A 12,879-nucleotide genomic window follows, 5' to 3' on the forward strand; every position below is an offset into this window, starting at 1 on the left:
AATTATCTCTTGTTCAAAATTCCACTTCATGTGCACTCAAAAATGCAGGCCTCCCTGTTGCAGGTGGACTCTCCTTACCAGCTCCCCAAGGCACTGGGGAGCTGCCATTCTATCCCGCTCTAATCCCATACCTACCTAGGAACAGAGTAAGCAGCTCCCCCACAACATTCTCCCTCCTACAGTAATCCATCCCCCATACCCTCTTCATTCACTTGTCTCTCATATTCCTCCTTCCCATCACATTCTCCCTATCTGCCACAGCACAGTCCCCGGCACACCCTCAGTCTGCTTCTCACGGTGCTCCTCTCAGTTTGCCTCTTACCCACCACCTCAATCTTCCTCATGCCTCCAACCATTCTTCTGGCTTCCCCTAGAGTCCTTACTTATTTCGTAATGTATTCCCCCTCCCGGCTGCTTGTGCACCTCCACATTCCCCTGCCTGACTAAGTGGCCATCATCTTCCCTGAGGGCAGTCTGGCTTAAGTCTCTTTGGAAAGAGTGGAAGCTGATGGCCATCTTTGCCATTGGCAGCTTCACTTTCCCTTGTGAAGGTTAAAGAGATATGGTGACCAAATCTGGCAGGTACCCAGGCAGAAATGAGAGATGAAACCCATTTTGGCTAAGGGACAAATTTTATGAGATAGAAGGCATGAGAATCCTTAAAGCAAATATTGCAAGACTCATGACAAAAGTCACGAGTGTTGCAAGACAATACTACTCAAGCTCAGCGAGTGACTTATTGAGTCAGTGCTGGCCACAGAGCACCAGGCTTAGTCAACTGAAGATGAAGAGACTGGCCGAACAGCAGGGGTTTGAGACAGCTTGCTCTTCACAGATCTGGATGATGCCTGTGACTTACAGACACACTCTGTTTTTGGTGTGGAGGAAGGCTGGAGAGAAGAGAAGCAGAATTTGAGGGAGGATATTGAAAGAAAAACTGGCTGGGTGACTAGCTAACTAACTATAAACAAAAATAGCCCCAAAATGGGCAAAAGAAAAGAAAAATGAACCAGGGAAACACTGAGGATACTAAGCAAGCTCCAGGCTCACTGGATCATTGGTGGCCAGAAGGATTAACAGAAGGGCAGTTGAGGCCACTGCTTCTCAGAATGTTGCAGAGTGGGAGGCATGTGGAAGAGTGTAGTGCTCCAACAATCACAGCTCCCTGGAAGCTATCAAGCTCATGTCGCAGGAGGCATGCGTAGCCCAAGAGCGGAAAATATGAAGAATAGACCTCAAAGAACAACAGTGGAGTTGCTTTTACAATTACCCTTTTAAATGCCTCACAAACAACTGCTCCTTCTCAGAGCAAGCATAAAGCTACTTTTGAAGCTTTGTCTTCTGTTTCATAACCCTATCTGAAGTGCTCAAAGGAAGAGATAATGAAGTTTTAAGAGCAACCATGGGTAGTTGCTTCTCAGATGGTGAGAAACTTGAAGCTGGTGGCCACAATCAATTGGAGAGTGCTTAAAAGGGATACAGCTCTTGGACACACATTCCACTGTGCCTTAAAAAAAATAATATACGGACCTCTAACACAAATTTTAAAAGCTTTGCAATTTACACTATGGAGCTGCTTGGGTTGCCTTTGGATGATTTCTATTTTTGGTTGGGCTTAGGGTTGGCAAGATGCTATCACAGATGATTTAAGGAAGTGATAGAGATTGGGCTCACCCAGTAAGTATGCACATTTCAATACTCACTCTTAAGGAATTAAATACCTTAAATCTGAACATTTTAATATGCATTTTTAGCACTTATGCCACCATAAGGATAATTTTTACCTTTACAATTTTAGGTAATCAAATGCAAAAATGTGCATTAATGCAATGTTAAGCATTTCATTAAATTCACCAAAATACAAGTTATGTTTAACATAGTTATGTTAACTTCACCAAGTTATATATGTAAGCCCTCCAAATACCTCCACAATCCATTGTCCAGGTCTGACCCTTCTGTCTAACTCTGTCTCTCATGCCCCATTTCTAACATAGTCTATTGTAGGGTTCCAATTGGGCCCACATGGGCATTGTGTACCAGCACGTCTCCCAAGAGGAGTGTACCAGCACGTCTTGGGCCCCAGAATCTCAACTTTTATCTCAGTCTCAACTTACATTTGAATCAATTTGGCTCTCGGAGGTACCGGGGTCCATCCACATGGAATTCAATGCAGGATCAGGGCCCATGTCTAGACAGGGCTTTAGAGATATAGTTTTGGCTAAATTATACAGGGAAAAAGGCTAAATTGATGTTCCTGCCTTTCCTGCTTTCTCTTGTATAGATGCATTACTCTGGACAGAAGTCATAATTCATCCAGCAGAATATATATTTGTTTGGTTAACTGAAAGTTCTTCCTGCTGGTACATTTCCTGAACTGTCAAAACCCTCCCCAGATGAATACTTCCAACCCAGAGGACACACAAAACTAGGACAGTTATTACCTGGGCTTAAATTCTTGGAGGCTATTTTCTGGAACCCCCATGTCCCTCCCCAATTTGGGGCTCCAGGAGGCTTCAGCTGCAGGCTGGAGCTTCCGGGGGCTTCAGCCCTAGGGAGGTGCCAGGGCTTGGGGCTTCAGCTCTGCCTGTGCTCCCACAGGTTTGAAAATATTTATCAGAGCTCAGCTCTGGGTGGCTCCAGCTGAATTTAAGCCCTGGTTATTACAATTAATTGAAAAAAGAACCAACTACTGTGTTAATATCACCACAACAGCTCCATTTAACATTCCCTGTCGCTCTAACTTGAAAGATGACAACGAGGATTCCAAGCTAAACTAAGCCTATATAGAAGAGTAGATAAACATAAAGAAGGTTTTCCGGAGTGATGGATCTGCACTAGGATAAATTAAAATTACAGGTAAGAAAACTAATCTGGTCTCTCTTCAGTCCTGGTTTCACTCCTCCAAACAAAATTCATCATAACACATGGGAAGTAGCATGCAGTGACCAATCACCAACCACATTAGGAGAAATAGTGAACAGATGTCATAGTCATTACAAATAAAGGAATCAGAAAGTTTTCAACAGAAGCTGCTGACCAAACCAATTCACTTACTGTGTATTTCTCAGTGCTCACAACACTTATGATTGAAAAAAGGAAAAGGAATTATCTGCTTCAAGTGAAGCTTGGTGTTATAAGTTGGGCACAGTGAAAGACTGGTCTGTGGTCCAGCTACTAGAGGGCTGAAAGTATGAATTTACGAAAATAAAAGACTCCCCACTCAACCTTCCTGCTGAAGGGAAGGCTGCAAGAAAAGAGATCTACAGAGCCAGCAAATAGACATACCATGGTTGAAAGTAGCTCTACTGAAGGGCTCTAGTACCACACAGCAATAACAACGGGCCCCAGGATGCCTTATAAGCCACAACTACAAAGCATGAGATAGCAGAATGCAACCAAAGACAGCAGTGGGAGATGTGAGGATCAATGGCATGAAGTGCTGAGACTGGAAGCTAAGTAAGCTAAGAAAGGAAAACTTTCTATATGGAACCCTAGGGTTTATGGGAAGAAAAGAAAGGAATAATGTTTTAGCTGGGATCCCATAGAAACTAGAGCGCCTGAGTGACTCACTAAGTGAATACTTACTAAGATTCCAGGTGGAAAGTTGCGGGCATTGGGGATCAGGAAGAACCAAAGAATTTTGATGATTCAAATTCACTATATTTGGAAGGATCCATTGTTTGACTTTGAACATTCACACCCTAAAGGGAAGCTGTGATGAGTAAAGGGCTAACAGTATGACTGATAAGTATTCCTAGTTATTTTTGCTATTATATTGGGAAAGTTGCGGGGACGGGGGGCACCTAGAGGTGAACTTCGGCAAACTATATATGAGACCCTAGTTCACACTTGCAGATAGCCAGGAAGTTTGTAAAATCTGCAAACTCTGCAAAAGGAGCAAGTGGTGAACTGATCTCTTTGCAGGAAGAAACTATGTGGTTGAGATCTGTTATTGACATTTCAGAATAAGATCCCATTTGCCTGATAGTTTCTGTTCGACTTATTAGAAAAAGACTGTACATGGCTTGGAAAGAGAAATACCATTCTCCTGACAGGATAGAATCTAGCTGGGTCTCTCACTTGCTCTTGTCCTTTCTGGTGGCTTCTCCTCAAAGGATCTGATATATTACAGAACACCAGTTGTCACTCACCATACCTGAGGTGCTGTAACACAATTCTGTTCAGTTTCCAACTCCTTGTGTACTCAATCTCTGCCTCAGGAAAACCAAGTAGACTACCACCCAGGCTCCCCACTCAAAGATATTCACCTCTATGGGAACTATTGCCAGTAAATTCACTGTGTGTGGTTGAGATCCTCAACAAGGATCTGAATTGAAATATACATTGTCAAAGTGAAACCCTAGTTCCATATGAACTAGGGTGGCGAAACTGTAGTGTAGGCATGCTTACAGGGAAGGGATATGAGTGTTAAGACTTACCCCTGAGCAAAAACCAATCAGGTGAAACACTCTATTTAAATTTATGGTTATCCAAATCATCTTGTTTAGGAACATTAAGGCAACTTGGAAGTAATAGTAGACGTGAAGGGTTCGAAAAAAGTTAGCTAATTAGCCACACCTTCTCTTAAACTGCTTTGAACCCAAGTGCTTGGGGGAGGGGGGGGGGAGAGTGGAACAGACGGACACCTTTAAGGAAACCATAGAGTGCTAGTTTACACACAAGTATTGCCAGAAGAAATCCCTTCCCTCACCACTACTGGCTGAATTACAGCTAGTTCTGAACAGTGAACCCAGAAAAGAAACCATGCAGAGTAGGAGTGTGACTGGCCATAGGGAGAGATGCACAGAAAAATGGGGGCTGTTTGTCTGTGTGGAGCCCGCTGAATGAGTTTTCCTTCCCTTACTGGGAACCTGCTTGCAAGCTACATGGTGTGATGCAGGTTCTGGTAGGGTGAAGACAGGAAAATTTTGGTTTAAAAACACCTCTACTACTGTCCTCAGAGCCATCCCCCTGTTTGCCAGGGCCATTGCAACAGAGGCACAATCCTGAAGAGAAAGCACGTCAGTACCAAGTGCTAAAACCATCCTGCTGAAACCACTGATAAGTCCCTAGTCTGTTGTGCAGCAAAGTGAGATCCTCTGCGAGAGCCCTTTCCACCCTATCAGATGAAGACTAAGCTAGAGGAAGAGGGTGGGAAATGACTTGTTTCCCATGGGAAAGTCTTTCTTGCAGAATTCAGAGTAGCAGCCATGTTAGTGGGCTGTAGTCCACGAAAGCTTATGCTCTAATAAATTTGTTAGTCTCTAAGGTGCCACAAGTACTCCTGTTCTTTTTTCTTGCAGAAGGCTCTCTCACAGGCAGCAGCACAGAAAACAGCTGCTCTCCTCCATGAAAGCACAGATACTAGGTGTGACAGCGTACCCCATAAGGCTTTATGGGGGTGTGTGCTTATAAATGTATGTATGACGTAACTGGAATATGTTTTGTGCTGCCTGTGCCATGTAATATATCTCCGTAAAGGTTATGGTCTACTATATCTATTCATCCTATTGTACATATATATCATTTTCTACTTGAGGTTAAGAATATGGGCTGTATGCTTGCTTGGTTTCTAAGTAAGTTTTGTGAGGCATTTGGTCAGCTTCTTGAGGAAGGAATTTGCCAGGGTTAAGTACCTGATCAGGAAACACTTGGAGAACAATGCATCTTGGAATGCTCCAATCCACATAAGAAGTCTTCCTGGAGACATGCAAGATACCATGTGGACAATGGCTTCGGCCTGTAAAGACTGAGTCGTGCAGGGACATGTGACTTGCCCAGGTGACTCCAAAACTCCATCTTGGAGCTGGACTTTGCATAGGAGGGAAGAGAGGGGTCTCCACCCACAAGTCAGAGTCTATTTAAACCCATGGGAGACCCCTCCATTTTGTCTTCAGCTGGCTAAGGAAGGAGCCTCTCCACCCACCCCAGGATACTTGAAGGGAACTGGAACAAACGACAGTAACTACAGGGTGTGTGAGTGATTGCTGGACCCAGGCTAAAAGGAGATTAGCCTGTAAAAGGGAGCATTCTGGAACTGGTGAGGAATTTATCTGTATTTAGTTTGATTAGACATAGATTTGCGCATTTTATTTTATTTTGCTTGGTGACTTACTTTGTTCTGTCTGTTACTACTTGGAACCACTTAAATCCTATTTTCTGTATTTAATAAAAATCACTTTTTTCCTTATTAATTAACTCAGAGTATGTATTAATACCTGGGGGAGCAAACAACTGTGCATCTCTCTCCATCAGTGTTATAGAGGGCAAACAATTTATGAGTTTGCCCTGCATAAGCTTTATACAGGGTAAAACGGATTTATTTGGGTTTAGACCCCATTGGGAGTTGGGCATCTGAGTGCCAAAGACAAGCACACTTCTGTGAGCTGTTTTCAGGTAAACTTGCAGCTTTGGGACAAGTGATTCAGACCCTGGGTCTGTGTTGGAGCAGACGAGAGTGTCTGTCTCAGCAAGACAGGGTGCTGGAGTCCTGAGCTGGCAGGGAAAACAGGAGCAGGGGTAGTCTTGGTACATCAGGTGGCAGCTCCCAAGGGGGTTTCTGTGATCCAACCCGTCACACTAGGGAAGGGGCAGTTTGGCTTAGCAAAAATGAGCTTTCAAAGAACGAGCAAATGAAACTCTGCCTTTTTGCCAGTGGATCTGACTGAAAGGCCCATGAGTTATGACTTCTGCTCAAAGCAGTAGATCCCGTCACAGAACAAACAGAATTATCATTATATTTGGTTCTGTGAATAGTAGTTTGTGCACATTTTAAATCTAGGTTGAAAATATACACTTTCTAGAAGCACAGGGTTGTATATTCCTTGCTGTGCTCGGGGAAATGCACTGGGAAGCAGTTTGTTGTACTAAAGTTCAAATCACTCTTCATTAGCTCAGACTTTGCATTCCTGTATACTGCTAAATTCTGTGCGTTTCTGGGAGGTGTAAAATATGAGAGATTTGATTTTGATGATGCCAAGAAATTCTTGGATGTAAAACAGCAATCTATTGGGGAAGGGACTATTAAGCTGGTGATATATCAGAAGCAGAGGTTATTAAAAGCTTTTATTTGTCCAACTTTTAATTAACTGTGCTATTGCCCTTTTTGGGTTTTATTTTCAATTAAAGATCTAGATGGAAATTATGAAAATGTGAATCTGAAGAGACACTTCAAAGAGCTATCTTGACATCAGAAATATCTACACTGACAGCAGCATATGGAATTTACAATGTTTTTAACTTAAGGACATGACCAAATATTTGCCAGCCATGTGTGCTTACATATTCTATTTGAAATCTCTGATTTGGGCATAAACTATGGACTTTAAACATATGCAGTATATTCTTTTCCTTGGAATTGCTAAAGAAATATATCAGTTATGACAATTTAATTGGGTGTACTTTTTATTATTTTAAAAATAACCTTTTGAAGAGCCTCCAAACCAGCCAATTCAGCACTGTTAATGGAAACTTTGCCGGGAGATTTTGCTTGACATCACATAAGTACAAAGGTTTTCAAGAACCCACACAGTATGGATAATCTTTCTAACTAATAATGCAAATTACCTAATTATATACTGTATGTAGCAGTCAGCTGATTTAGTAGTTTATTATTCTATCAATGGATTCAGCTGAGAAAACACGAGTACAGAGTTTAGTGTTTGCAGTCATCAGAATCCCAAGACAGTATTATTCCTAAAATGTGTATCTTCGTGTGGCTGTGATATCAGTTATGAATTAAAAGGGATTCTCTCCCCACCCCAAACACAGACTGTAGTTTCTTTAACAAGCAAGGCTGGCCAATCTTTATATATTGATGAGTGCTCCTGTTAGCTTTTCCCCTATATTAGAGTGTTTTTACATGAGCAATTTGAACAACATAAAAAGAACTGTAGAAGCAAAGTACATCCTAAGATAAAAAGAGATGTTGTCTAGGGCAATGCAATTGGGTGAACACAAGGAAGAGAAAGGGAATGAAGTATGCTTTACAATTATTGTTTCCACACAAAGTCCCTTTGAAATCAGAATGACATTTATTTCAATGGGACTCATTTATTTTAAAATGTGATGAAAAGTAAACACCGCACATAAAACTAGCACAGTAAGGATGTTATTATACTATGCTACCCATGGCAATTTGGCTTATTGTGAGAAAACACTGTTTTATAACAATAGGAAACAAAATTTTTAAAATGAGTGAAAGGGCAAAAATTTTCACACAGATACATACTTTGAATCTGCTAAAATTTAAGCCATAAAAATAGAAACTAACCTTCCGCAGATTAAGTTACAAATGCAGTTACAAGGTTTCTGTATGGAATTGATGTACAGAAAACTAAAACAAAATGAAAAAACATGTTGGCCCTGATTCAACAAAGCACTTAAGCACGTGTTTAACTTTAGGCCTGTTTGCGCTAAGTAAATGCAAAACAGTAAAACCCATGCTTAATTGATTTGCTGGATCGGGGTCATTACACAGAGTCAAGCAGATCATAATCAGTAGCTAACAAGCTAAAGGGAAATTATTAAACTGGAGAAGATGGGGATTAGTAGAAGAATTATAAAGTGGGTACGAAACTGGCAACAGGCTGTGCTGAACAGAGAACTATCAAGCTGGAGGGAGGTTACTAGTGGAGTTTCGCAAGGATCAGGTCTTGGGACCAATCTTATTTTATATTTTAATTATTGACCATTAATGAAATCGGCTGATGATAAAAAGTTGGGAGGTACCATCAATACAAAGGAAGGTTGGGATATTATAAGGGAAGAATTGGATAATCTTGAGGACTGGAACAATAGAAATGGGATGAAATTTAATAGTACAAAGTGCAAAGTCATGGGGACAAATAAGAACTTCTGCTATCAACTGGAAACAACACAAGAGGAGAAAGACCTGGGTGCATTAGTCGATCACAAGATAACTATGACCAATGTGATGCGGCTGTGAAAAAGGCAAATGCAATCCTAGGATGTATCAAACAAGGCATTTCCAGTAGAAGTATTAATACCATTGTACAAGGTACAGCAAAGACCTCACGTAACAGAGTGGGAATTTTCTGTAATATTTTGTATGAATACTGTGAGTACCTCAGTTTCCCTTATATGCTGCATGGTCACCTCGGGGTTGGAAAAGGGCTGTTTACTCTCAGGCAGGCTACCACACAGTGTGGATAAAGCCTAGCTGTCTCAAGTTTGTGGCCCACATCACTGGAGAATCCATGAAGACAATGGCAAAACCCACCCCAGGACATTTGCTTCCTAGCAACTAACGATCATGGATGGTCAAGAAGCCAGCCATGTTTGGCCAGCTGGAGAACAAAGGACTGAGGAGGGGCCAGGTGTGACTCGCCAGGGAATTTGCACAAAGATTACAGAAGGGGACAGAGCAGGAGCCAAAGAGGGACACACTGCTTGGCTGGGACTCTGGGCTAACCAGAATGGAGCAAGGTGTAACTTTCTTCTCTCTGTGCTTACCAAGGTCTTTCTACGCTGTATTCCACACATCTAATAAACCAGGGATTCTCATTTTTTTTCTTTATGAGGCCCCTCCCCCATGCAACATGCTATAAAAACTCCACGGCCCACCTGTGCCACAATGACTGTTTTTCTGCTTATAAAAGCCAAGGCTGGCATTAGAGGGTAGCAAGCAGGGCAGTTGCCTGGGGCCCCACATCACAGGGGGCCCCATGAAGCTAAGTTGCTCAGGCTGTAGCTTCAGCCCCGGGTAGCAGGGCTCGGGGCTTGAGCCCCACGCAGCAGGGCATCGGCTTTCTTCCCTAGATACCAGTGAGTCTAATGCCAGCCCTGCTTGGTGGATCCTCTGAAAACTGCTCACGCCCCCTCCCCCAACCCCAAAAGGGCCCTGGACCCCCTGGTTGAGAAATGCTGTAATAAACCCTACTGTTTTTACAACACTGGCTGAGAGTCACTGCAGATGCTGAAGGTAGGGGTGCATTACCTCCTTTGTGTGTATAAGTCTCCCTCAGATGCCCACCTCAGGTGGACTCACTGAAGGGAGCTCATGGTGTGAATCAGGGTGATGAAGGCTCTAAGGTTCAATCCAAGGAGGCGGTGAAGCAGAATGGCTTAACCCTAATGAAAGAGTGAGGCCCTAACGGGATCTGGCATACTGAAGGGGTCCTCCTCTCCAAAGCAGTTCCAGAGTACTGGACCTGCAGGTCTGTGACACCTCACTTAAAATATTGTATGCAATTCTGCTCACCCATGTTCCAGAAAATTGAATTGGAACTGGAACAGGTGCAGAGAAGATCTACCAGGATGATCAGGAAATAGGGAGCCTATTTTCTGATGGGAGATTAAAAGGGCTTGGTTAATTTAACCTAGCAAAAAGATGGCTCAGAGGGGACATGATTGCTTTCTATAAATACACTGTGGGGAGGAGTAACCACCAGGGAGGGAGATGCGCCATTTCAGCTAATGGACAATGTCAGCACAAGAACAAATGGATATAAACTGGCCATGAATAAAGTTAGGCTGGAAATGAGAGGAAGGTTTCTAAACATCAGAGGAGCAAGGTTCTAGTACAACATTTCAATAGGAGTAGTCGGGGCAAACAACCTTAGTTTTAAGATAGAGCTTGCTAAGTTTGTGAACAGGATTATGACCGGGTTCCCTGCAATAGCTGGGGACAGGACTCAATGACTCAGCAGGTCCCTTCCAGTCCTATGCCCCATACCAAATAAAATCTGTAGACCAGCCTCATTTAAACTAGAACACTAGGCAGCACTAGCACACACAGCTTGCAAATATTTTTCTTAATTAAACTGTTTTGACTCTACATGATAAAATCTGGAAAGTATTTCAGGGATTTTTTTTTAGGTTTTGGACTTTAAAATTGCTGAATCGGTTTACATCTTCTATTTCAGAAAAGTTGAAAAAAAACTAAAGAGTCACATCTAGCCTGACAATTTCTCTGGAAAGAGTCTGTCATATGCCATTTGAGAAGTCAAAAGATTTATATTCTTGAAAAGTTAAGGGCTGAGAGTTAATAGTGTCATTATAAGTAACTAATCAAAGGGACTGGATTCAGTACACTAACTGAAAAACCTGGAAACAGAAAAAATACAGCTAATATTTATCAGACCTGCTCAATAAAAGAGCACTGCTACTGCTATATAGCCAAGCATCTTGCATAGGTAATAGCACCAACTAAACATAAAGTATTACAAATTATGTTTCAAAATATCAACCCCTCTGGAAAATACATTCCTTCCCCTTTAACATAGCTTTTCTTGTATAGTAAACTTGGTGATGATGGCAGTACATTTTCATCCAAATATGCACACACACAAAATTACAGATACATCTCACTCCCCGAGTGACTTTATAGCATGTTGCTAGGTAACAGTGCATACAAGTCAGGTTTCAGGACCTTTAGTAAGTCACCATAAAATAACTGCATGGGTCTTTTTGCATGAATAATGTACATTTGTATCCTTTTTCTGATGCCAACAGATCAGTCATTGAAAACATGATTGTCTGCCAAACTGTAAACAGCTCCCCATCAACTGTTACACGAAAAACAACAGATCAAAATGTTGTGGTTTTTTTTTTTCCCAGTTACCAGGCTTTTTTGCCTCTTGCTTTCTGCTCTCAATTTATGCTTTAAGCAGCCATCATGAGCTCTATTATCTACAGTGCAGTACAGCTGAGGTCTAGAGAGCCACTCACTGTATAACATGCTCTTAAGCAACACTAATCTAAAATAGTTGTCAGAACCACAACTGAAAATGGGCTTCTTCTAAGGATTAAGTTTGAAACTCAACAGCAACAACAAAATAAGGTGCAGACAAACAAAAAATCTTTTTCCATAACAAAAAAGGGGAAAAAAATCAACATATACTTCTAAAATCCAGAAGTTTCCATTGCTTCTTTTGAAACTTAATGAGAGCTGTTTGCTATTCCCATCCCTGACTTCTCATTCGTCTTTTCCTCTCCCTTTTGCTTTGAGTTGGGTTGGCTCTACGAACCCTGAGACTTTATTTTCCATCTCTCCTTGTTCCATCCTGTGTTCTCAGATAAGAGTCTCTGTACTCCCAGAGGTACAAAGATCTGGGGCAGATGAGGACATTAAGCCATTCCAAAAGACAAGAGTGAAGTGTGACTGAGCAAAGGGACATTAGACGAGAGCTTGATCCTCTGGTTCACCTGGCAATGACATTTACTGAAATGCAAGTCACATTCCATTTAAAGGAATGCAGTGACCAGTTATTCTCTATTCAAAAGGGTATTGTAAACTTCCAAAGGGCAGAAATGGCGTATGGAAATCACCTTGGGGACTGCCATCACCATGTAAGACAGAACTGATTCTCTACCAACCATTTTTTTCCTTCCTCTCTTTTAAATTTTCAAGCCCAACCTTTGAAGTTGTTTAGCTAATAATGCCTCACCCCCATCTCTAGCATATTCCCAAAACTGAAACATTCAGTCAAACCAACAATAGAAGACAGAAAATACAACAGATTCTCCCTAGGCACATATGCTCAATTTCATAACATTATTCTGCAGGCAACACTCCGAGGGAGGGGAAAAAATAGAAGCGTGGTCTGCATTAAATAGGGATTTCAATTAAAAACAAAGGTTAGAAATTAATGGAGATATCCCATCTCCTAGAACTGGAAGGGACCTTGAAAGGTCATTGAGTCCAGCCCCCTGCTTTCACTAGCAGGACCAAGTACTGATTTTGCCCTAGATACCCAAGTGACCCCCTCAAGAATTGAACTCACAACCCTGGGTTTAGCAGGCCAATGCTCAAACCACTGAGCTATCCCTCCCCCCCAGCTTTTCAGAAGTTCTTCACATGCCTCTTAGGCTACCAACATTTTGATGATAATAATCAAGAAAATGAAGTAACATCTT

General features: G+C 41.9%; 1 protein-coding gene across 2 annotated transcripts in view; it reads right to left on the reverse strand.

The window, feature by feature from the left end:
- ZNF827 (zinc finger protein 827) overlaps window positions 1–12,879 on the reverse strand; it is a 146,665-nt gene that overhangs the window by 87,314 nt on the left and 46,472 nt on the right. The window lies entirely within an intron of this gene.

The sequence above is a fragment of the Trachemys scripta genome, chromosome 5 (genome assembly GCF_013100865.1).
Source record: "Trachemys scripta elegans isolate TJP31775 chromosome 5, CAS_Tse_1.0, whole genome shotgun sequence".
Lineage (NCBI taxonomy): Eukaryota > Metazoa > Chordata > Testudines > Emydidae > Trachemys > Trachemys scripta.